The 24,540-nt window shown below is 52.5% G+C and overlaps 4 non-coding genes and 6 pseudogenes across 4 annotated transcripts; all 10 read left to right on the top strand.

Annotated features, from left to right (window-relative positions):
- The first annotated feature begins 441 nt into the window (after positions 1-441).
- LOC142293231 (U2 spliceosomal RNA) lies at positions 442-642 on the top strand (annotated as a pseudogene).
- A 1,115-nt stretch (positions 643-1,757) lies between these two features.
- LOC142292669 (U2 spliceosomal RNA) lies at positions 1,758-1,871 on the top strand (annotated as a pseudogene).
- Positions 1,872-11,438: 9,567 nt separating this feature from the next.
- Positions 11,439-11,642, top strand: LOC142293137 (U2 spliceosomal RNA; annotated as a pseudogene).
- A 1,114-nt stretch (positions 11,643-12,756) lies between these two features.
- Positions 12,757-12,910, top strand: LOC142292713 (U2 spliceosomal RNA; annotated as a pseudogene).
- Positions 12,911-13,591: 681 nt separating this feature from the next.
- On the top strand, positions 13,592-13,787 carry LOC142293182 (U2 spliceosomal RNA). The gene has a single exon (XR_012751172.1). It is a non-coding gene; the product is annotated as a U2 spliceosomal RNA (small nuclear RNA).
- Positions 13,788-15,078: 1,291 nt separating this feature from the next.
- Positions 15,079-15,271, top strand: LOC142292636 (U2 spliceosomal RNA). Its single transcript, XR_012750761.1, has one exon. It is a non-coding gene; the product is annotated as a U2 spliceosomal RNA (small nuclear RNA).
- A 1,874-nt stretch (positions 15,272-17,145) lies between these two features.
- Positions 17,146-17,338, top strand: LOC142293130 (U2 spliceosomal RNA). Its single transcript, XR_012751132.1, has one exon. It is a non-coding gene; the product is annotated as a U2 spliceosomal RNA (small nuclear RNA).
- A 1,319-nt stretch (positions 17,339-18,657) lies between these two features.
- LOC142292508 (U2 spliceosomal RNA) lies at positions 18,658-18,842 on the top strand. The gene has a single exon (XR_012750662.1). It is a non-coding gene; the product is annotated as a U2 spliceosomal RNA (small nuclear RNA).
- A 1,290-nt stretch (positions 18,843-20,132) lies between these two features.
- LOC142292614 (U2 spliceosomal RNA) lies at positions 20,133-20,337 on the top strand (annotated as a pseudogene).
- A 1,114-nt stretch (positions 20,338-21,451) lies between these two features.
- On the top strand, positions 21,452-21,555 carry LOC142292690 (U2 spliceosomal RNA; annotated as a pseudogene).
- Positions 21,556-24,540: the final 2,985 nt, after the last annotated feature.

The following is a 24,540-nucleotide window of genomic DNA, read 5'->3' as shown; positions in this document are numbered from 1 at the left end:
AAATTTTTACAATCCCGGTCGGAGGTCTGGTCAGCTTTGGGCTGAGAAACTAACACCCGGTTGGAGGTCTGGGTCAGCTTCGGCTGAGAAACCAACACCCGGTTGGAGGTCTGGGTCAGCTTCGGCTGAGAAACCAACACCCGGTTGGAGGTCCGGTTAGCCTTGGGCTGAGAAACCAACACCGGTTGACGGTCCGGGCAGTTTCGGCTGCGAAACCAACAACTAGTAGCTCTCTACTCCACTTGGGTAAGATGCCTGGGTGGACGCTGGGAGCAACGACAAGGCTCAACCAGGCTTCGGCTTGGGGGAGCACCGAAGATCCCTGACCCTTGCTGTGGCCTTCTGGCTCGGAGGGACGGGGTTGATTTTTGGGGACCCTCTCCTCACGGTGGGGTCCACACGAATCCTAGCCTTTGCACTGTTTTTGGTGTGACTTCGGTCATGCATTTTTTGTGGTGCTTTGGAAAGCTTCATTAAATCAAAAAAAAATCTGTTCTTATCAGTTTAATATCTGATACGTCCCCTATCTGGGGACCATATATTAAATGGATTTTTAGAACAGGGAGATGGAAAAAGAGCTTGCTCTGTCCACTCCACGCATTGACCTGGTATTGCAGTACCTCCAGGAACGGTGCACCCCTTCTTAACCCAGTTTCCAAAAGCAGAACTCAATTCACCTGATTCATATTAGCACGATTAACGAATTGAAAGAAAGCAAGCAACTTCATATGCACCTCAATTTGGCCCATTCACTTTTCACTTTTTACTTGCTTTATTCATCCAAATAGCAAACTCATCACCACTCAACTTCACCAACTCTGCTATGTCCCGTGCAGTATCTTGTTCTCAGTCTAATCTAGATCATGTGCAATTGAATGGAATAGATCCCTTTTGGACAAAGTGGAGTCAGCTGCTGCAGTGACCACAGGTGTGTTGCAACCTGCTGCATAGCCTGATACCGCAATATAAGGAACGTCAAATACTAAGAATGGGCGACCTATGAAAGAATTAGTACTTTCATTAAGTATACTAAACCGGCTAATTGGGAATAGACAAACTGTAAAAAGCCCTCTGAGAAAGCCCCCCCTCTAACCTTTGTTAGTACGCTTTTCTGTGGTCTGCCTGTTGATGTATTTTCCGTTTGAACAGTGCACAACATGAAGAGACGGAACACTGGCGGCTTGTCACAATGCCCCCCGATGACATCACAATAGCGCTGCTGCCTAGAAAGACAGCTGCACAGCAGAAATTGCTCTTTGGGTAGGAGGGTGGGCTAGTGGAAGGAGGGGTCAAGCCGTTTTTTTTCCCGGGTGGTAGGGGGATCACAGGACAAGGGATGCGGGGGGTGAGAAGGGTTCAGAGGGCAGGGTTTGGGGGCTGGGAAGTGAAGGGAAAAGATTAGGGTTTGGGGATGATGAAAGGGCTTTCTACAGGTAAGGATGGCAAAGGGTGGCAGTGACGGAAAGTCAGGCGACCTGTCCTGTCCGTCTTTTTGTATCATGAATTGGAAAGACTGCAAGGGGCAGGGGAGGTGCTTGTGCCCAAAAGGAGGAGTTATTCAGATTCATTGCAGTGGGCGGCGGCTGCAAAGCGCACCATTCTTCGTGTTTTTGCTGTGCAAAGCAGCCTTTTCAAGGGTTGGCTTGGGTGACAAAATGTCTTCTGTAGGCGTGGGTTTGTCTCCCTCTCACTCTCTCTCCCTAAGATGTGTCCGGCTGAGGCCAGGGTGCCACTCGAGGCCCAAACCAATTCTGGTTATCGCTTCTCGGCCTTTTGGCTAAGATCAAGTGTAGTATCTGTTCTTATCAGTTTAATATCTGATACGTCCCCAGACCATGAGAGCAGAGGGCCTCAGCACTCTTGCACTTTTCACCGAGGAGGATTTTCCAGCTCTTGTCTCCTCAGGTACAGGCCAAAGGAAAAGGAAGGTGGAAGATAGTCCTGTCGCAGAACCTTCCAAGCTGTTCATTGTGGACCCCAATCCACCCCAGGAAGAGGAGGATGGCCTCCTCCCAGAACCGGACGTGTTGGAGCAGATGGTGGAGTCCCTTGTGGCCGAAGAAGAAATGGAGGAGTCGGAAGCCACTGAGGCACCATCCCTGCTCGATCAGCTAGAAGAAGAGGGTCTGCTGGAGATACCCTTACCAGCAGGTGCCAAAGAGGAAGAACCGCCCGACCGGAGTGGTAACTAAGGCACACCGCCTGCTCTAACTTTCTCTTTCCTCCAATGACTGCTAACATTAACATCTTTTCCATTAATGTTAGGAGCATCAGAGACAAGTTCCGACGTCAGACAATTTTTGCGTTCCTTAACACTCAGTCTAGTGATGTATTTTTCCTGCAGGAATGCTCCCTTCCCTCCTCTAGGTCCTTCAACCATCTGGCCAGGGAGCGGACCCATGGCCCATCCTACTGGTCTGGCGGGGGCGACTGTAGGTCCGCGGGGGTCGCTGTGCTGATCAGGGGAAGCGCCTTCACATTGGACTCTGTTCAGGAAATCGTCTGCGGCAGGTTACTGCTCGTGGATGGCACCTGGGCGGGAGAACCTGTCAGGTTCATCAATGTGTATGCTTCTCCTGTGAAGAGCGATCGACTGGAGCTCCTCCAAGCCCTGCGCCCTCAGCTCGCTACCGCCAGGACGGTAGTGATGGCCGGGGATTTCAACTGCCCGATTGAGGAGGATGGACGCAGTTCTGGAACGGCTGCCAAGTTGGACGTCACATCCAAACTGCTGATTGAGATGGTGACCGAAGCCTCTCTTGTGGACGTTGTTGGCTCCATCGGACACGGATCCGTGAACTATTCATGGTGCCGATCCGATGGCTCGCTGCGTTCCAGGATTGACTTTGTGTTTACCTCTCGGGCGGTTGGGCGGAGTGGGCACTCGATGGTCCCCTGCTTCTTCTCTGACCACAGAGCCATTCACTTTCAAGGTGTGCTGGGCCATGGCTTCCCCATTGGCCCGGGCTCCTGGAAGCTGAACTGCTCTCTGCTGGAAAAGGGTGAGATTCTGGAGGAGCTTAGAGCTGCCTACTCCACGTGGCGGGCCTACAAGGCGGGCTTCCAGTCTGTTTCTGACTGGTGGGAATACGTTAAACTCGAGTTCCGTTTCTTCTTTCAGGCAAAGAGTCAACAACAGGCGTGTCTGAAGAGGAGGGACTTCAGGAGACTCCAGCGTGAGCTGCGTTCCCTGCAGGACCTTCTTCGATGCGGCTGGGACGTGAGAGAGGAGCTGGAGGAGACTAAGAGGAGCCTGAAAAGGCACTTCGAGGAGGAGTCCGAGCGAATTGTCTTCCGTTCCAAAGTGGAGAACCTGGAGAAGGGTGAGAAATGTAACTCGTTCTTTTTCAGGAAACTCCACGCCGGTCACACGCCCATGAATGAACTACGAGACGAGAGTGGAAGCATACGACGCGGGAAAGAGAATGTGATGAAGGTCGTCAGCGACTTCTACAGCGAACTCTACGCCCGCAAGACTACTGACCCCGAGGCCGCCGATAAGTTCCTGTCAGGTATCACTAACCATCTTGACCCTGCAGACGCGGCGGCCATGGACGTTCCTCTGACGGTGGACGAGCTGCTCTCGGCCGCCAAATCCTTTAGTTCTGGCAGGACACCGGGCAGTGACGGCCTCCCAGCAGAGCTCTATGTAGCGCTGGGAGACCTAATCTGTCCGGACCTGTTAGGGCTGTATGAGGAGATGGTGGTGGAGGGCAGAATGCCTCCATCTCTGAGGGAAGGAATGGTCACGATCCTGTACAAGCGTAAAGGAGAGAGGTGCGACCTGAAGAATTGGCGTCCCATCACCCTTCTGAATGTCGACTACAAGATCCTGGCCAAGACGATGGCAACGAGACTGAAGACGGTTATCGGACGGATCATCCACCCGGATCAGACCTGCGGCATCCCCGGACGTCGCATCGCAGACAGCCTGGCTCTCATGCGGGACACGGTCGAGTACATCAAAGCCCGCCGGGTGCACGCAGCCCTGATCTCGTTGGATCAGGAAAAGGCCTTCGACCGTGTTTCCCATGAGTTCCTGGGCAAAGCTCTGCACAGGTTAGGTTTGGGTAACATGTTTTGTTTGTATGTCCAACTAATGTATTTTGATATTCACAGCTCGGTGTTGGTAAACGGCTGGAAGACTGACCCCTTCCCGGTCCTCTCAGGGGTCAGACAAGGCTGTCCTCTGTCACCTCTTCTTTTTGTTTGTGTTATAGAACTCTTTGCAGAGGCTATCCGGCGGAATGGAGAGATCAGAGGGATCACCGCACCAGGACCAGAACGCTTCGAGGTCAAGTGCTCGCTCTACATGGACGACGTGACCGTCTTCTGCGCGGACCGGCGCTCAGTCGACACCCTCGTCCAGACCTGTGAGACCTTCGGACGGGCTTCGGGAGCCAAAGTCAACTGCGGGAAGTCGGAAGCCATGCTCTTCGGGGACTGGCAGCCGGCCTCTTCCGCCCCCTTCCCTTTCAGCATCCAGCCGGATTTCATCAAGGTTCTTGGAGTCTGGTTCGGGAAGGAAGGAGCAGCCCTCAAGTCCTGGGAGGAACGCTTGACCAAGATCACCCAACGGATCGGTCTGTGGAGCCTCAGACGCCTCACCTGTGAGGGCAAAGCACTGGTCCTGCGTAACGAGGTACTGCCCGTGCTGCAGTACACGGCCCAGGCCTGGCCCCCCCTTGCCACCGTGTGCAGGGCCATTACCAGGACGGTGTTTCGTTTTGTCTGGGGATCCAAGATGGACAGAGTAAAGCGGAGCATCATGTACAAGGATCCTCGCAAGGGTGGGAAGGGCGTACCCGATATCCCCACCCTCCTGCGATCCTCCTTCGTATGTGACTGCGTTCGCCGAACTCTGCGAGTCAAGAGAGGTTCCGCGGGTGGGTCCATGTCTCGCTTCTTCCTGCTCCCCCTTTGGAGACGGTTAGGCTGGGACAAGTGGGACAGCTCCTTCCCCTACAACTGGACGGCGCCATGGTTCTACGGAGACGTGGTTCGGTTTGTGAGGGAACACCAACTGGAGGGACTCAAGCCTGATTTGTGGAAGCCAAAGACTATCCACAAACTCATCAGAGCCAAGGACGAAATGGAGAACATTCCAGGACTTCATCACGACACACTGGAGACTGTTTGGACAAACGTGTCATCGGCTGGATTGACCAACGGGCACAAGGACTTGTCATGGATGGCGATACAGGGCGGACTGCCCGTCCGGTCATTCATGCACGCCCGGAACCTGTGCAAAACCCGGTACTGCCCAAGGTGCCCCTTCGTGGAGGAAACATCGCTGCACGCCTTTTGGGACTGCCGTTTCGCACAGCGCCTGTTGGTTGCCCTGGAGGATGACCTGAGGAACTCCGTCCCCAGAGGGAGCCTATCGTACCATTCCGTACTTTATGGACTCTTCCCTGGGACTCACACCGTTGGAGCCATCCAGGAGGCTTGGCGCCTTATGAACTGCTTTAAGGACGCTATTTGGGTCGCCAGGAACCGGCTCATCTTGAAGAGGGAGAGGATGTCTATCCAGGATTGCCGCAGGCTGATCCACAGCCTGCTCAGAGACTATTCCATCATGGACAGTCCGGACGACAGCGCCGAGGAGGAGGTTTAGACCTCTTCCATGCCCCCTCCCTCCTTTTCCCGTTATGTGCGTCTTTCAATAAAGCTTCGGGCCTGTGACTTCCCCACCCTATCCCCCTTTTCCCCTACCCCCATCCCCCAATCGCCGGTTCGTCGTTATTTATTGTCTAACTTTTTCTTTCAGCTTGAGTGTTATGGATAAGCATAGGAGCGTGATGTATAGTTTAGTGCGTCGTACTCTATGGCTATGTAAGAAGGATTGTATATTTCTGTGTGTACGGGGCTGCGGCACTGTACACGGTTTGTTACCTTTTTGTGAGTAGTGCATGATAATAAAGATGCTGTTAAATCAAAAAATCTGTTCTTATCAGAACAAACTGAGCTAGCTACACTTGACGAGATACGATCAGGGAGACAAGCTCCGAAGCCCAGCCGAGACCGAAAGAGGGAGATCGGACGGAAGAAGAGCTTGGCAGAAAGAAGCAAGAAGACGAAGGCTCGGAGAAGACTTGGGGAGACCAGAGGAACTTCGAGGAGGAACACAGCAGGAGAAGACACCCGGAGAAGAATCCAAGATCCAGCTCCGGGAACTCAAGCAGGAACCAGCCATGGCAAGCAAGCCAGAGAAGGCAGCCAGGAAGGCTCAGGACCCAGGGACCTCCAGGAAGGCTCATCCAGAGGCTTCTTCGGCCCAAGAGGCCCCTACCTCCGACGCCAGCCAGCCGGAGGGAGCCCGGACGCCGCCTGAAAAGGCTCCAACCCTGGAGCCTTGGATGCGGCAGACGGTCGCCCTGAAGCTAAAGGCGGTGGATGGTAGGTTGCCGGACATGTCCAGCGACGTGTTCTGCAAGAAGATGATTCTGGATCAGGGCTTCTCCAGGGCGGAAACCCTGAGTGTCCAGACCTTCATGACTGGCATTTTTCTGGTAACCTTTGCCACGGTGAATGCCTGCAGGAGATACTGGGAGGCGATGAACGCAGCGATGCCGGACTCCCCTTTTCATTCTTTTTTAGGATCCTGTCCTATACAGAGGGATGAGAAGAGGATCACGGTCTCCATGCGGAACCCGCACACCCCAGGAAGAGACATCTCCACGTTCCTGGGACGTCTCTGCACAGTGGTGAGGGAGCCATCCCACATCCTTAACGGCAATGGATTCTGGACGGGTAAGTGGTCAGTAACCGTTCGACTCTACAGGGAACCAGCATCCGAGGATGGTCTCCAGCACCTGCCCCCGACATTCTCTCTGGGAAACTCCTATGGTCTCATCTACTACCCGGACATGCCACACAACTGCAGGAAATGTGGCGGGAAAGGGCATTCGATGAAGACCTGCAAGGAGGACGCCTGCAGGGTTTGCCGGGTGACAGGACACAGCTCCAAGGACTGCCCAAAGAAGAAGACTTGCAACCTATGTGGACAGGCGGACCACCTTTACAAGGACTGCCCACAGCGGGAGAAATCCTGGGCAAGGGTTGCCGCGGCGACCCAGTATCGGGTAGTCACAGCTTCGTTGGCCAAGGCAGCTACGACCAAGGCCACAGAGGCCAAGGACAAGGCGGCCAAGAACCCGGCGACCGTGGCTCCAGCCGATGCCCCAGCAGCCACGGAGTCCAGGGAAAAGAAGGGTAAGAAAACTGCTGCCCCCTCCCTGGTCCCCCCCCCTGTCACCCCTGTCCAAACCCCTCCCCCCCCGGCCAACCCTACTGAGGATTCCACTACCTCCACCTCATTTCCCTACTCCTCAGCTGGTCTCCTCACCCCCCCCCCAAAGCCCACTCTCCCTCCCCAGACCATGAGAGCAGAGGGCCTCAGCACTCTTGCACTTTTCACCGAGGAGGATTTTCCAGCTCTTGTCTCCTCAGGTACAGGCCAAAGGAAAAGGAAGGTGGAAGATAGTCCTGTCGCAGAACCTTCCAAGCTGTTCATTGTGGACCTTAACCCACCCCAGGAAGAGGAGGATGGCCTCCTCCCAGAACCGGACGTGTTGGAGCAGATGGTGGAGTCCCTTGTGGCCGAAGAAGAAATGGAGGAGTCGGAAGCCACTGAGGCACCATCCCTGCTTGATCAGCTAGCAGAAGAGGGTCTGCTGGAGATACCCTTACCAGCAGGTGCCAAAGAGGAAGAACCGCCCGACCGGAGTGGTAACTAAGGCACACCGCCTGCTCTAACTTTCTCTTTCCTCCAATGACTGCTAACATTAACATCTTTTCCATTAATGTTAGGAGCATCAGAGACAAGTTCCGACGTCAGACAATTTTTGCGTTCCTTAACACTCAGTCTAGTGATGTATTTTTCCTGCAGGAATGCTCCCTTCCCTCCTCTAGGTCCTTCAACCATCTGGCCAGGGAGTGGACCCATGGCCCATCCTACTGGTCTGGCGGGGGCGACTGTAGGTCCGCGGGGGTCGCCGTGCTGATCAGGGGAAGCGCCTTCACATTGGACTCTGTTCAGGAAATCGTCTGCGGCAGGTTACTGCTCGTGGATGGCACCTGGGCGGGAGAACCTGTCAGGTTCATCAATGTGTATGCTTCTCCTGTGAAGAGCAATCGACTGGAGCTCCTCCAAGCCCTGCGCCCTCAGCTCGCTACCGCCAGGACGGTAGTGATGGCCGGGGATTTCAACTGCCCGATTGAGGAGGATGGACGCAGTTCTGGAACGGCTGCCAAGTTGGACGTCACATCCAAACTGCTCATTGAGATGGTGACCGAAGCCTCTCTTGTGGACGTTGTTGGCTCCATCGGACACGGATCCGTGAACTATTCATGGTGCCGATCCGATGGCTCGCTGCGTTCCAGGATTGACTTTGTGTTTACCTCTCGGGCGGTTGGGCGGAGTGGGCACTCGATGGTCCCCTGCTTCTTCTCTGACCACAGAGCCATTCACTTTCAAGGTGTGCTGGGCCATGGCTTCCCCATTGGCCCGGGTTCCTGGAAGCTGAACTGCTCTCTGCTGGAAAAGGGTGAGATTCTGGAGGAGCTTAGAGCTGCCTACTCCACGTGGCGGGCCTACAAGGCGGGCTTCCAGTCTGTTTCTGACTGGTGGGAATACGTTAAACTCGAGTTCCGTTTCTTCTTTCAGGCAAAGAGTCAACAACAGGCGTGTCTGAAGAGGAGGGACTTCAGGAGACTCCAGCGTGAGCTGCGTTCCCTGCAGGACCTTCTTCGATGCGGCTGGGACGTGAGAGAGGAGCTGGAGGAGACTAAGAGGAGCCTGAAAAGGCACTTCGAGGAGGAGTCCGAGCGAATTGTCTTCCGTTCCAAAGTGGAGAACCTGGAGAAGGGTGAGAAATGTAACTCGTTCTTTTTCAGGAAACTCCACGCCGGTCACACGCCCATGAACGAACTACGAGACGAGAGTGGAAACATGCGACGCGGGAAAGAGAACGTGATGAAGGTCGTCAGCGACTTCTACAGCGAACTCTACGCCCGCAAGACTACTGACCCCGAGGCCGCCGATAAGTTCCTGTCAGGTATCACTAACCATCTTGACCCTGCAGACGCGGCGGCCATGGATGTTCCTCTGACGGTGGACGAGCTGCTCTCGGCCGCCAAATCCTTTAGTTCTGGCAGGACACCGGGCAGTGACGGCCTCCCAGCAGAGCTCTATGTAGCGTTGGGAGACCTAATCTGTCCGGACCTGTTAGGGCTGTATGAGGAGATGGTGGTGGAGGGCAGAATGCCTCCATCTCTGAGGGAAGGAATGGTCACGATCCTGTACAAGCGTAAAGGAGAGAGGTGCGACCTGAAGAATTGGCGTCCCATCACCCTTCTGAACGTCGACTACAAGATCCTGGCCAAGACGATGGCAACGAGATTGAAGACTGTTATCGGACGGATCATCCACCCGGATCAGACCTGCGGCATCCCCGGACGTCGCATCGCAGACAGCCTGGCTCTCATGCGGGACACGGTCGAGTACATCAAAGCCCGCCGGGTGCACGCAGCCCTGATCTCGTTGGATCAGGAAAAGGCCTTCGACCGTGTTTCCCATGAGTTCCTGGGCAAAGCTCTGCACAGGTTAGGTTTGGGTAACATGTTTTGCTTGTATGTCCAACTAATGTATTTTGATATTCACAGCTCGGTGTTGGTGAACGGCTGGAAGACTGACCCCTTCCCGGTCCTCTCAGGGGTCAGACAAGGCTGTCCTCTGTCACCTCTTCTTTTTGTTTGTGTTATAGAACTCTTTGCAGAGGCTATCCGGCGGAATGGAGAGATCAGAGGGATCACCGCACCAGGACCAGAACGCTTCGAGGTCAAGTGCTCGCTCTACATGGACGACGTGACCGTCTTCTGCGCGGACCGGCGCTCAGTCGACACCCTCGTCCAGACCTGTGAGACCTTCGGACGGGCTTCGGGAGCCAAAGTCAACTGCGGGAAGTCGGAAGCCATGCTCTTCGGGGACTGGCAGCCGGCCTCTTCCGCCCCCTTCCCTTTCAGCATCCAGCCGGATTTCATCAAGGTTCTTGGAGTCTGGTTCGGGAAGGAAGGAGCAGCCCTCAAGTCCTGGGAGGAACGCTTGACCAAGATCACCCAACGGATCGGTCTGTGGAGCCTCAGACGCCTCACCTGTGAGGGCAAAGCACTGGTCCTGCGTAACGAGGTACTGCCCGTGCTGCAGTACACGGCCCAGGCCTGGCCCCCCCTTGCCACCGTGTGCAGGGCCATTACCAGGACGGTGTTTCGTTTTGTCTGGGGATCCAAGATGGACAGAGTAAAGCGGAGCATCATGTACAAGGATCCTCGCAAGGGTGGGAAGGGCGTACCCGATATCCCCACCCTCCTGCGATCCTCCTTCGTATGTGACTGCGTTCGCCGAACTCTGCGAGTCAAGAGAGGTTCCGCGGGTGGGTCCATGTCTCGCTTCTTCCTGCTCCCCCTTTGGAGACGGTTAGGCTGGGACAAGTGGGACAGCTCCTTCCCCTACAACTGGACGGCGCCATGGTTCTACGGAGACGTGGTTCGGTTTGTGAGGGAACACCAACTGGAGGGACTCAAGCCTGATTTGTGGAAGCCAAAGACTATCCACAAACTCATCAGAGCCAAGGACGAAATGGAGAACATTCCAGGACTTCATCACGACACACTGGAGACTGTTTGGACAAACGTGTCATCGGCTGGATTGACCAACGGGCACAAGGACTTGTCATGGATGGCGATACAGGGCGGACTGCCCGTCCGGTCATTCATGCACGCCCGGAACCTGTGCAAAACCCGGTACTGCCCAAGGTGCCCCTTCGTGGAGGAAACATCGCTGCACGCCTTTTGGGACTGCCGTTTCGCACAGCGCCTGTTGGTTGCCCTGGAGGATGACCTGAGGAACTCCGTCCCCAGAGGGAGCCTATCGTACCATTCCGTACTTTATGGACTCTTCCCTGGGACTCACACCGTTGGAGCCATCCAGGAGGCTTGGCGCCTTATGAACTGCTTTAAGGACGCTATTTGGGTCGCCAGGAACCGGCTCATCTTGAAGAGGGAGAGGATGTCTATCCAGGATTGCCGCAGGCTGATCCACAGCCTGCTCAGAGACTATTCCATCATGGACAGTCCGGACGACAGCGCCGAGGAGGAGGTTTAGACCTCTTCCATGCCCCCTCCCTCCTTTTCCCGTTATGTGCGTCTTTCAATAAAGCTTCGGGCCTGTGATTTCCCCACCCTATCCCCCTTTTCCCCTACCCCCATCCCCCAATCGCCGGTTCGTCGTTATTTATTGTCTAACTTTTTCTTTCAGCTTGAGTGTTATGGATAAGCATAGGAGCGTGATGTATAGTTTAGTGCGTCGTACTCTATGGCTATGTAAGAAGGATTGTATATTTCTGTGTGTACGGGGCTGCGGCACTGTACACGGTTTGTTACCTTTTTGTGAGTAGTGCATGATAATAAAGATGCTGTTAAATCAAAAATCTGTTCTTATCAGTTTAATATCTGATACGTCCCCTATCTGGGGACCATATATTAAATGGATTTTTAGAACAGGGAGATGGAAAAAGAGCTTGCTCTGTCCACTCCACGCATTGACCTGGTATTGCAGTACCTCCAGGAACGGTGCACCCCTTCTTAACCCAGTTTCCAAAAGCAGAACTCAATTCACCTGATTCATATTAGCACGATTAACGAATTGAAAGAAAGCAAGCAACTTCATATGCACCTCAATTTGGCCCATTCACTTTTCACTTTTTACTTGCTTTATTCATCCAAATAGCAAACTCATCACCACTCAACTTCACCAACTCTGCTATGTCCCGTGCAGTATCTTGTTCTCAGTCTAATCTAGATCATGTGCAATTGAATGGAATAGATCCCTTTTGGACAAAGTGGAGTCAGCTGCTGCAGTGACCACAGGTGTGTTGCAACCTGCTGCATAGCCTGATACCGCAATATAAGGAACGTCAAATACTAAGAATGGGCGACCTATGAAAGAATTAGTACTTTCAGTAAGTATACTAAACCGGCTAATTGGGAATAGACAAACTGTAAAAAGCCCTCTGAGAAAGCCCCCCCTCTAACCTTTGTTAGTACGCTTTTCTGTGGTCTGCCTGTTGATGTATTTTCCGTTTGAACAGTGCACAACATGAAGAGACGGAACACTGGCGGCTTGTCACAATGCCCCCCGATGACATCACAATAGCGCTGCTGCCTAGAAAGACAGCTGCACAGCAGAAATTGCTCTTTGGGTAGGAGGGTGGGCTAGTGGAAGGAGGGGTCAAGCCGTTTTTTTCCCGGGTGGTAGGGGGATCACAGGACAAGGGATGCGGGGGGTGAGAAGGGTTCAGAGGGCAGGGTTTGGGGGCTGGGAAGTGAAGGGAAAAGATTAGGGTTTGGGGATGATGAAAGGGCTTTCTACAGGTAAGGATGGCAAAGGGTGGCAGTGACGGAAAGTCAGGCGACCTGTCCTGTCCGTCTTTTTGTATCATGAATTGGAAAGACTGCAAGGGGCAGGGGAGGTGCTTGTGCCCAAAAGGAGGAGTTATTCAGATTCATTGCAGTGGGCGGCGGCTGCAAAGTGCACCATTCTTCGTGTTTTTGCTGTGCAAAGCAGCCTTTTCAAGGGTTGGCTTGGGTGACAAAATGTCTTCTGTAGGCGTGGGTTTGTCTCCCTCTCACTCTCTCTCCCTAAGATGTGTCCGGCTGAGGCCAGGGTGCCACTCGAGGCCCAAACCAATTCTGGTTATCGCTTCTCGGCCTTTTGGCTAAGATCAAGTGTAGTATCGCTTCTCGGCCTTTTGGCTAAGATCAAGTGTAGTGTTGTTCGAAGAGGTGGTTTAAGCTCCAGGCCACCTTAGTACAATGATACAATGCACACTGGAAGGTTGCGCTTGCTAGTACTCTGGGTGGATAGTATATTCATCTAGAGGAAAACATGGCCCTACCAGGATCGAGGCTATTAGACTGAGTAAGGGTGGGGGGCTATGGTACAACGTGCCCCAGGACTGACGACCCTGGAGTGAGTCTGAGCTTGCTGGCTTGGGACCCCGGCAAGCCTTGGGCTCTGTAGCACACCGTACCTTGCCTTTTCATACTTTTTGAGCATATTACCCTATCCAGGCCTTCTGGCTAGGAAGGGAAATTTTTATAATCCCGGTCGGAGGTCTGGTCAGCTTTGGGCTGAGAAACTAACACCCGGTTGGAGGTCCGGGTCGGCTTCGGCTGAGAAACCAACACCCGGTTGGAGGTCTGGTTCAGCTTCGGCTGAGAAACCAACACCCGGTTGGAGGTCCGGTTAGCCTTGGGCTGAGAAACCAACACCGGTTGACGGTCCGGGCAGTTTCGGCTGCGAAACCAACAACTAGTAGCTCTCTACTCCACTTGGGTAAGATGCCTGGGTGGACGCTGGGAGCAACGACAAGGCTCAACCAGGCTTCGGCTTGGGGGAGCACCGAAGATCCCTGACCCTTGCTGTGGCCTTCTGGCTCGGAGGGACGGGGTTGATTTTTGGGGACCCTCTCCTCACGGTGGGGTCCACACGAATCCTAGCCTTTGCACTGTTTTTGGTGTGACTTCGGTCATGCATTTTTTGTGGTGCTTTGGAAAGCTTCATTAAATCAAAATCTGTTCTTATCAGTTTAATATCTGATACGTCCCCTATCTGGGGACCATATATTAAATGGATTTTTAGAACAGGGAGATGGAAAAAGAGCTTGCTCTGTCCACTCCACGCATTGACCTGGTATTGCAGTACCTCCAGGAACGGTGCACCCCTTCTTAACCCAGTTTCCAAAAGCAGAACTCAATTCACCTGATTCATATTAGCACGATTAACGAATTGAAAGAAAGCAAGCAACTTCATATGCACCTCAATTTGGCCCATTCACTTTTCACTTTTTACTTGCTTTATTCATCCAAATAGCAAACTCATCACCACTCAACTTCACCAACTCTGCTATGTCCCGTGCAGTATCTTGTTCTCAGTCTAATCTAGATCATGTGCAATTGAATGGAATAGATCCCTTTTGGACAAAGTGGAGTCAGCTGCTGCAGTGACCACAGGTGTGTTGCAACCTGCTGCATAGCCTGATACCGCAATATAAGGAACGTCAAATACTAAGAATGGGCGACCTATGAAAGAATTAGTACTTTCATTAAGTATACTAAACCGGCTAATTGGGAATAGACAAACTGTAAAAAGCCCTCTGAGAAAGCCCCCCCTCTAACCTTTGTTAGTACGCTTTTCTGTGGTCTGCCTGTTGATGTATTTTCCGTTTGAACAGTGCACAACATGAAGAGACGGAACACTGGCGGCTTGTCACAATGCCCCCCGATGACATCACAATAGCGCTGCTGCCTAGAAAGACAGCTGCACAGCAGAAATTGCTCTTTGGGTAGGAGGGTGGGCTAGTGGAAGGAGGGGTCAAGCCGTTTTTTTCCCGGGTGGTAGGGGGATCACAGGACAAGGGATGCGGGGGGTGAGAAGGGTTCAGAGGGCAGGGTTTGGGGGCTGGGAAGTGAAGGGAAAAGATTAGGGTTTGGGGATGATGAAAGGGCTTTCTACAGGTAAGGATGGCAAAGGGTGGCAGTGACGGAAAGTCAGGCGACCTGTCCTGTCCGTCTTTTTGTATCATGAATTGGAAAGACTGCAAGGGGCAGGGGAGGTGCTTGTGCCCAAAAGGAGGAGTTATTCAGATTCATTGCAGTGGGCGGCGGCTGCAAAGCGCACCATTCTTCGTGTTTTTGCTGTGCAAAGCAGCCTTTTCAAGGGTTGGCTTGGGTGACAAAATGTCTTCTGTAGGCGTGGGTTTGTCTCCCTCTCACTCTCTCTCCCTAAGATGTGTCCGGCTGAGGCCAGGGTGCCACTCGAGGCCCAAACCAATTCTGGTTATCGCTTCTCGGCCTTTTGGCTAAGATCAAGTGTAGTTTGGGAGGGTACTACCTTGGTTGGTGCTGAAAGGTGCCAGGGTATTGCACAACTGCTGGCCTTGGGGGAGTGTGCATCGTAGGATGTCATAGCCCTCTTGTGACGGACGGTTACCTGGGCAACGAGAGGCGGTCACTTTTTTATTTTCAAACTCATCCTTCAAAAAAAAAAAAAAAAAAATCTGTTCTTATCAGTTTAATATCTGATACGTCCCCTATCTGGGGACCATATATTTAATGGATTTTTAGAACAGGGAGATGGAAAAAGAGCTTGCTCTGTCCACTCCACGCATTGACCTGGTATTGCAGTACCTCCAGGAACGGTGCACCCCTTCTTAACCCAGTTTCCAAAAGCAGAACTCAATTCACCTGATTCATATTAGCACGATTAACGAATTGAAAGAAAGCAAGCAACTTCATATGCACCTCAATTTGGCCCATTCACTTTTCACTTTTTACTTGCTTTATTCATCCAAATAGCAAACTCATCACCACTCAACTTCACCAACTCTGCTATGTCCCGTGCAGTATCTTGTTCTCAGTCTAATCTAGATCATGTGCAATTGAATGGAATAGATCCCTTTTGGACAAAGTGGAGTCAGCTGCTGCAGTGACCACAGGTGTGTTGCAACCTGCTGCATAGCCTGATACCGCAATATAAGGAACGTCAAATACTAAGAATGGGCGACCTATGAAAGAATTAGTACTTTCATTAAGTATACTAAACCGGCTAATTGGGAATAGACAAACTGTAAAAAGCCCTCTGAGAAAGCCCCCCCTCTAACCTTTGTTAGTACGCTTTTCTGTGGTCTGCCTGTTGATGTATTTTCCGTTTGAACAGTGCACAACATGAAGAGACGGAACACTGGCGGCTTGTCACAATGCCCCCCGATGACATCACAATAGCGCTGCTGCCTAGAAAGACAGCTGCACAGCAGAAATTGCTCTTTGGGTAGGAGGGTGGGCTAGTGGAAGGAGGGGTCAAGCCGTTTTTTTCCCGGGTGGTAGGGGGATCACAGGACAAGGGATGCGGGGGGTGAGAAGGGTTCAGAGGGCAGGGTTTGGGGGCTGGGAAGTGAAGGGAAAAGATTAGGGTTTGGGGATGATGAAAGGGCTTTCTACAGGTAAGGATGGCAAAGGGTGGCAGTGACGGAAAGTCAGGCGACCTGTCCTGTCCGTCTTTTTGTATCATGAATTGGAAAGACTGCAAGGGGCAGGGGAGGTGCTTGTGCCCAAAAGGAGGAGTTATTCAGATTCATTACAGTGGGCGGCGGCTGCAAAGCGCACCATTCTTCGTGTTTTTGCTGTGCAAAGCAGCCTTTTCAAGGGTTGGCTTGGGTGACAAAATGTCTTCTGTAGGCGTGGGTTTGTCTCCCTCTCACTCTCTCTCCCTAAGATGTGTCCGGCTGAGGCCAGGGTGCCACTCGAGGCCCAAACCAATTCTGGTTATCGCTTCTCGGCCTTTTGGCTAAGATCAAGTGTAGTGTTGTTCGAAGAGGTGGTTTAAGCTCCAGGCCACCTTAGTACAATGATACAATGCTCACTGGAAAATTGCGCTTGCTAGTACTCTGGGTGGATAGTATATTCATCTAGAGGAAAACATGGCCCTACCAGGATCGAGGCTATTAGACTGAGTAAGGGTGGGGGGCTATGGTACAACGTGCCCCAGGACTGACGACCCTGGAGTGAGTCTGAGCTTGCTGGCTTGGGACCCCGGCAAGCCTTGGGCTCTGTAGCACACCGTACCTTGCCTTTTCATACTTTTTGAGCATATTACCCTATCCCGGCCTTCTGGCTAGGAAGGGAAATTTTTATAATCTCGGTCGGAGGTCTGGTCAGCTTTGGGCTGAGAAACTAACACCCGGTTGGAGGTCCGGGTCAGCTTCGGCTGAGAAACCAACACCCGGTTGGAGGTCCGGTTAGCCTTGGGCTGAGAAACCAACACCGGTTGACGGTCCGGGCAGTTTCGGCTGCGAAACCAACAACTAGTAGCTCTCTACTCCACTTGGGTAAGATGCCTGGGTGGACGCTGGGAGCAACGACAAGGCTCAACCAGGCTTCGGCTTGGGGGAGCACCGAAGATCCCTGACCCTTGCTGTGGCCTTCTGGCTCGGAGGGACGGGGTTGATTTTTTGGGACCCTCTCCTCACGGTGGGGTCCACACGAATCCTAGCCTTTGCACTGTTTTTGGTGTGACTTCGGTCATGCATTTTTTGTGGTGCTTTGGAAAGCTTCATTAAATCAAAAATCTGTTCTTATCAGTTTAATATCTGATACGTCCCCTATCTGGGGACCATATATTAAATGGATTTTTAGAACAGGGAGATGGAAAAAGAGCTTGCTCTGTCCACTCCACGCATTGACCTGGTATTGCAGTACCTCCAGGAACGGTGCACCCCTTCTTAACCCAGTTTCCAAAAGCAGAACTCAATTCACCTGATTCATATTAGCACGATTAACGAATTGAAAGAAAGCAAGCAACTTCATATGCACCTCAATTTGGCCCATTCACTTTTCACTTTTTACTTGCTTTATTCATCCAAATAGCAAACTCATCACCACTCAACTTCACCAACTCTGCTATGTCCCGTGCAGTATCTTGTTCTCAGTCTAATCTAGATCATGTGCAATTGAATGGAATAGATCCCTTTTGGACAAAGTGGAGTCAGCTGCTGCAGTGACCACAGGTGTGTTGCAACCTGCTGCATAGCCTGATACCGCAATATAAGGAACGTCAAATACTAAGAATGGGCGACCTATGAAAGAATTAGTACTTTCATTAAGTATACTAAACCGGCTAATTGGGAATAGACAAACTGTAAAAAGCCCTCTGAGAAAGCCCCCCCTCTAACCTTTGTTAGTACGCTTTTCTGTGGTCTGCCTGTTGATGTATTTTCCGTTTGAACAGTGCACAACATGAAGAGACGGAACACTGGCGGCTTGTCACAATGCCCCCCGATGACATCACAATAGCGCTGCTGCCTAGAAAGACAGCTGCACAGCAGAAATTGCTCTTTGGGTAGGAGGGTGGGCTAGTGGAAGGAGGGGTCAAGCCGTTTTTTTCCCGGGTGGTAGGGGGATCACAGGACAAGGGATGCGGGGGGTGAGAAGGGTTCAGAGGGCAGGGTTTGGGGGCTGGGAAGTGAAGGGAAAAGATTAGGGTTTGGGGATGATGAAAGGGCTTTCTACAGGTAAGGATGGCAAAGGGTGGCAGTGACGGAAAGTCAGGCGACCTGTCCTGTCCGTCTTTTTGTATCATGAATTGGAAAGACTGCAAGGGGCAGGGGAGGTGCTTGTGCCCAAAAGGAGGAGTTATTCAGATTCATTGCAGTGGGCGGCGGCTGCAAAGCGCACCATTCTTCGTGTTTTTGCTGTGCAAAGCAGCCTTTTCAAGGGTTGGCTTGGATGACAAAATGTCTTCTGTAGGCGTGGGTTTGTCTCCCTCTCACTCTCTCTCCCTAAGATGTGTCCGGCTGAGGCCAGGGTGCCACTCGAGGCCCAAACCAATTCTGGTTATCGCTTCTCGGCCTTTTGGCTAAGATCAAGTGTAGTCCCTTCATTGGGTTTGCCTTGGTCTTGGCTGGGAGGGGCCCGGGCTTGCACATCCGCTGGCCTCGGGGATTGTTGCGCCTTTTGGTGCTTACGTCCCCTTATGGCTGGTGGTTCCTGGGCTCGGGAGGCGATCACCTGCGGCACTGCGCTTTTGTGTGGTGGCCGATGACCGTTTTCTGAAATTTGCGGATGAAATCTCATCTGTTCTTATCAGTTTAATATCTGATACGTCCCCTATCTGGGGACCATATACTAAATGGATTTTTAGAACAGGGAGATGGAAAAAGAGCTTGCTCTGTCCACTCCACGCATTGACCTGGTATTGCAGTACCTCCAGGAACGGTGCACCCCTTCTTAACCCAGTTTCCAAAAGCAGAACTCAATTCACCTGATTCATATTAGCACGATTAACGAATTGAAAGAAAGCAAGCAACTTCATATGCACCTCAATTTGGCCCATTCACTTTTCACTTTTTACTTGCTTTATTCATCCAAATAGCAAACTCATCACCACTCAACTTCACCAACTCTGCTATGTCCCGTGCAGTATCTTGTTCTCAGTCTAATCTAGATCATGTGCAATTGAATGGAATAGATCCCTTTTGGACAAAGTGGAGTCAGCTGCTGCAGTGACCACAGGTGTGTTGCAACCTGCTGCATAGCCTGATACCGCAATATAAGGAACGTCAAATACTAAGAATGGGCGACCTATGAAAGAATTAGTACTTTCATTAAGTATACTAAACCGGCTAATTGGGAATAGACAAACTGTAAAAAGCCCTCTGAGAAAGCCCCCCCTCTAACCTTTGTTAGTACGCTTTTCTGTGGTCTGCCTGTTGATGTATTTTCCGTTTGAACAGTGCACAACATGAAGAGACGGAACACTGGCGGCTTGTCACAATGCCCCCCGATGACATCACAATAGCGCTGCTGCCTAGAAAGACAGCTGCACAGCAGAAATTGCTCTTTGGGTAGGAGGGTGGGCTAGTGGAAGGAGGGGTCAAGCCGTTTTTTTCCCGGGTGGTAGGGGGATCACAGGACAAGGGATGCGGGGGGTGAGAAGGGTTCAGAGGGCAGGGTTTGGGGGCTGGGAAGTGAAGGGAAAAGATTAGGGTTTGGGGATGATGAAAGGGCTTTCTACAGGTAAGGATGGCAAAGGGTGGCAGTGACGGAAAGTCAGGCGACCTGTCCTGTCCGTCTTTTTGTATCATGAATTGGAAAGACTGCAAGGGGCAGGGGAGGTGCTTGTGCCCAAAAGGAGGAGTTATTCAGATTCATTACAGTGGGCGGCGGCTGCAAAGCGCACCATTCTTCGTGTTTTTGCTGTGCAAAGCAGCCTTTTCAAGGGTTGGCTTGGGTGACAAAATGTCTTCTGTAGGCGTGGGTTTGTCTCCCTCTCACTCTCTCTCCCTAAGATGTGTCCGGCTGAGGCCAGGGTGCCACTCGAGGCCCAAACCAATTCTGGTTATCGCTTCTCGGCCTTTTGGCTAAGATCAAGTGTAGTTTGGGAGGGTACTACCTTGGTTGGTGCTGAAAGGTGCCAGGGTATTGCACAACTGCTGGCCTTGGGGGAGTGTGCATCGTAGGATGTCATAGCCCTCTTGTGACGGACAGTTACCTGGGCAACGAGAGGCGGTCACTTTATTATTTTCAAACTCATCCTTCAAAAAAAAAAAAAAAAAAAAAAAAAAAAAATCTGTTCTTATCAGTTTAATATCTGATACGTCCCCTATCTGGGGACCATATATTAAATGGATTTTTAGAACAGGGAGATGGAAAAAGAGCTTGCTCTGTCCACTCCACGCATTGACCTGGTATTGCAGTACCTCCAGGAACGGTGCACCCCTTCTTAACCCAGTTTCCAAAAGCAGAACTCAATTCACCTGATTCATATTAGCACGATTAACGAATTGAAAGAAAGCAAGCAACTTCATATGCACCTCAATTTGGCCCATTCACTTTTCACTTTTTACTTGCTTTATTCATCCAAATAGCAAACTCATCACCACTCAACTTCACCAACTCTGCTATGTCCCGTGCAGTATCTTGTTCTCAGTCTAATCTAGATCATGTGCAATTGAATGGAATAGATCCCTTTTGGACAAAGTGGAGTCAGCTGCTGCAGTGACCACAGGTGTGTTGCAACCTGCTGCATAGCCTGATACCGCAATATAAGGAACGTCAAATACTAAGAATGGGCGACCTATGAAAGAATTAGTACTTTCATTAAGTATACTAAACCGGCTAATTGGGAATAGACAAACTGTAAAAAGCCCTCTGAGAAAGCCCCCCCTCTAACCTTTGATAGTAAGCTTTTCTGTAGTCTGCCTGTTGATGTATTTTCCGTTTGAACAGTGCACAACATGAAGAGACGGAACACTGGCGGCTTGTCACAATGCCCCCCGATGACATCACAATAGCGCTGCTGCCTAGAAAGACAGCTGCACAGCAGAAATTGCTCTTTGGGTAGGAGGGTGGGCTAGTGGAAGGAGGGGTCAAGCCGTTTTTTTCCCGGGTGGTAGGGGGATCACAGGACAAGGGATGCGGGGGGTGAGAAGGGTTCAGAGGGCAGGGTTTGGGGGCTGGGAAGTGAAGGGAAAAGATTAGGGTTTGGGGATGATGAAAGGGCTTTCTACAGGTAAGGATGGCAAAGGGTGGCAGTGACGGAAAGTCAGGCGACCTGTCCTGTCCGTCTTTTTGTATCATGAATTGGAAAGACTGCAAGGGGCAGGGGAGGTGCTTGTGCCCAAAAGGAGGAGTTATTCAGATTCATTGCAGTGGGCGGCGGCTGCAAAGCGCACCATTCTTCGTGTTTTTGCTGTGCAAAGCAGCCTTTTCAAGGGTTGGCTTGGGTGACAAAATGTCTTCTGTAGGCGTGGGTTTGTCTCCCTCTCACTCTCTCTCCCTAAGATGTGTCCGGCTGAGGCCAGGGTGCCACTCGAGGCCCAAACCAATTCTGGTTATCGCTTCTCGGCCTTTTGGCTAAGATCAAGTGTAGTATCTGTTCTTATCAGAACAAACTGAGCTAGCTACACTTGACGAGATACGATCAGGGAGACAAGCTCCGAAGCCCAGCCGAGACCGAAAGAGGGAGATCGGACGGAAGAAGAGCTTGGCAGAAAGAAGCAAGAAGACGAAGGCTCGGAGAAGACTTGGGGAGACCAGAGGAACTTCGAGGAGGAACACAGCGGGAGAAGACACCCGGAGAAGAATCCAAGATCCAGCTCCGGGAACTCAAGCAGGAACCAGCCATGGCAAGCAAGCCAGAGAAGGCAGCCAGGAAGGCTCAGGACCCAGGGACCTCCAGGAAGGCTCATCCAGAGGCTTCTTCGGCCCAAGAGGCCCCTACCTCCGACGCCAGCCAGCCGGAGGGAGCCCGGACGCCGCCTGAAAAGGCTCCAACCCTGGAGCCTTGGATGCGGCAGACGGTCGCCCTGAAGCTAAAGGCGGTGGATGGTAGGTTGCCGGACATGTCCAGCGACATGTTCTGCAAGAAGATGATTCTGGATCAGGGCTTCTCCAGGGCGGAAACCCTGAGTGTCCAGACCTTCATGACTGGCATTTTTCTGGTAACCTTTGCCACGGTGAATGCCTGCAGGAGATACTGGGAGGCGATGAACGCAGCGATGCCGGACTCCCCTTTTCATTCTTTTTTAGGATCCTGTCCTATACAGAGGGATGAGAAGAGGATCACGGTCTCCATGCGGAACCCGCACACCCCAGGAAGAGACATCTCCACGTTCCTGGGACGTCTCTGCACAGTGGTGAGGGAGCCATCCCACATCCTTAACGGCAACGGATTCTGGACGGGTAAGTGGTCAGTAACCGTTCGACTCTACAGGGAACCAGCATCCGAGGATGGTCTCCAGCACCTGCCCCCGACATTCTCTCTGGGAAACTCCTATGGTCTCATCTACTACCCGGACATGCCACACAACTGCAGGAAATGTGGTGGGAAAGGGCATTCGATGAAGACCTGCAAGGAGGACGCCTGCAGGGTTTGCCGGGTGACAGGACACAGCTCCAAGGACTGCCCAAAGAAGAAGACTTGCAACCTATGTGGACAGGCGGACCACCTTTACAAGGACTGCCCACAGCGGGAGAAATCCTGGGCAAGGGTTGCCGCGGCGACCCAGTATCGGGTAGTCACAGCTTCGTCGACCAAGGCAGCTACGACCAAGGCCACAGAGGCCAAGGACAAGGCGGCCAAGAACCCGGCGACCGTGGCTCCAGCCGATGCCCCAGCAGCCACGGAGTCCAGGGAAAAGAAGGGTAAGAAAACTGCTGCCCCCTCCCTGGTCCCCCCCCCTGTCACCCCTGTCCAAACCCCTCCCCCCCCGGCCAACCCTACTGAGGATTCCACTACCTCCACCTCATTTCCCTACTCCTCAGCTGGTCTCCTCACCCCCCCCCCAAAGCCCACTCTCCCTCCCCAGACCATGAGAGCAGAGGGCCTCAGCACTCTTGCACTTTTCACCGAGGAGGATTTTCCAGCTCTTGTCTCCTCAGGTACAGGCCAAAGGAAAAGGAAGGTGGAAGATAGTCCTGTCGCAGAACCTTCCAAGCTGTTCATTGTGGACCTTAACCCACCCCAGGAAGAGGAGGATGGCCTCCTCCCAGAACCGGACGTGTTGGAGCAGATGGTGGAGTCCCTTGTGGCCGAAGAAGAAATGGAGGAGTCGGAAGCCACTGAGGCACCATCCCTGCTTGATCAGCTAGCAGAAGAGGGTCTGCTGGAGATACCCTTACCAGCAGGTGCCAAAGAGGAAGAACCGCCCGACCGGAGTGGTAACTAAGGCACACCGCCTGCTCTAACTTTCTCTTTCCTCCAATGACTGCTAACATTAACATCTTTTCCATTAATGTTAGGAGCATCAGAGACAAGTTCCGACGTCAGACAATTTTTGCGTTCCTTAACACTCAGTCTAGTGATGTATTTTTCCTGCAGGAATGCTCCCTTCCCTCCTCTAGGTCCTTCAACCATCTGGCCAGGGAGTGGACCCATGGCCCATCCTACTGGTCTGGCGGGGGCGACTGTAGGTCCGCGGGGGTCGCCGTGCTGATCAGGGGAAGCGCCTTCACATTGGACTCTGTTCAGGAAATCGTCTGCGGCAGGTTACTGCTCGTGGATGGCACCTGGGCGGGAGAACCTGTCAGGTTCATCAATGTGTATGCTTCTCCTGTGAAGAGCGATCGACTGGAGCTCCTCCAAGCCCTGCGCCCTCAGCTCGCTACCGCCAGGACGGTAGTGATGGCCGGGGATTTCAACTGCCCGATTGAGGAGGATGGACGCAGTTCTGGAACGGCTGCCAAGTTGGACGTCACATCCAAACTGCTCATTGAGATGGTGACCGAAGCCTCTCTTGTGGACGTTGTTGGCTCCATCGGACACGGATCCGTGAACTATTCATGGTGCCGATCCGATGGCTCGCTGCGTTCCAGGATTGACTTTGTGTTTACCTCTCGGGCGGTTGGGCGGAGTGGGCACTCGATGGTCCCCTGCTTCTTCTCTGACCACAGAGCCATTCACTTTCAAGGTGTGCTGGGCCAGGGCTTCCCCATTGGCCCGGGCTCCTGGAAGCTGAACTGCTCTCTGCTGGAAAAGGGTGAGATTCTGGAGGAGCTTAGAGCTGCCTACTCCACGTGGCGGGCCTACAAGGCGGGCTTCCAGTCTGTTTCTGACTGGTGGGAATACGTTAAACTCGAGTTCCGTTTCTTCTTTCAGGCAAAGAGTCAACAACAGGCGTGCCTGAAGAGGAGGGACTTCAGGAGACTCCAGCGTGAGCTGCGTTCCCTGCAGGACCTTCTTCGATGCGGCTGGGACGTGAGAGAGGAGCTGGAGGAGACTAAGAGGAGCCGGAAAAGGCACTTCGAGGAGGAGTCCGAGCGAATTGTCTTCCGTTCCAAAGTGGAGAACCTGGAGAAGGGTGAGAAATGTAACTCGTTCTTTTTCAGGAAACTCCACGCCGGTCACACGCCCATGAATGAACTACGAGACGAGAGTGGAAACATGCGACGCGGGAAAGAGAACGTGATGAAGGTCGTCAGCGA

This window comes from Anomaloglossus baeobatrachus, chromosome 2 (genome assembly GCF_048569485.1).
Source record: "Anomaloglossus baeobatrachus isolate aAnoBae1 chromosome 2, aAnoBae1.hap1, whole genome shotgun sequence".
NCBI classification, from domain to species: Eukaryota; Metazoa; Chordata; class Amphibia; order Anura; family Aromobatidae; genus Anomaloglossus; species Anomaloglossus baeobatrachus.
This window is presented reverse-complemented; position numbering and strand designations above follow the sequence as displayed.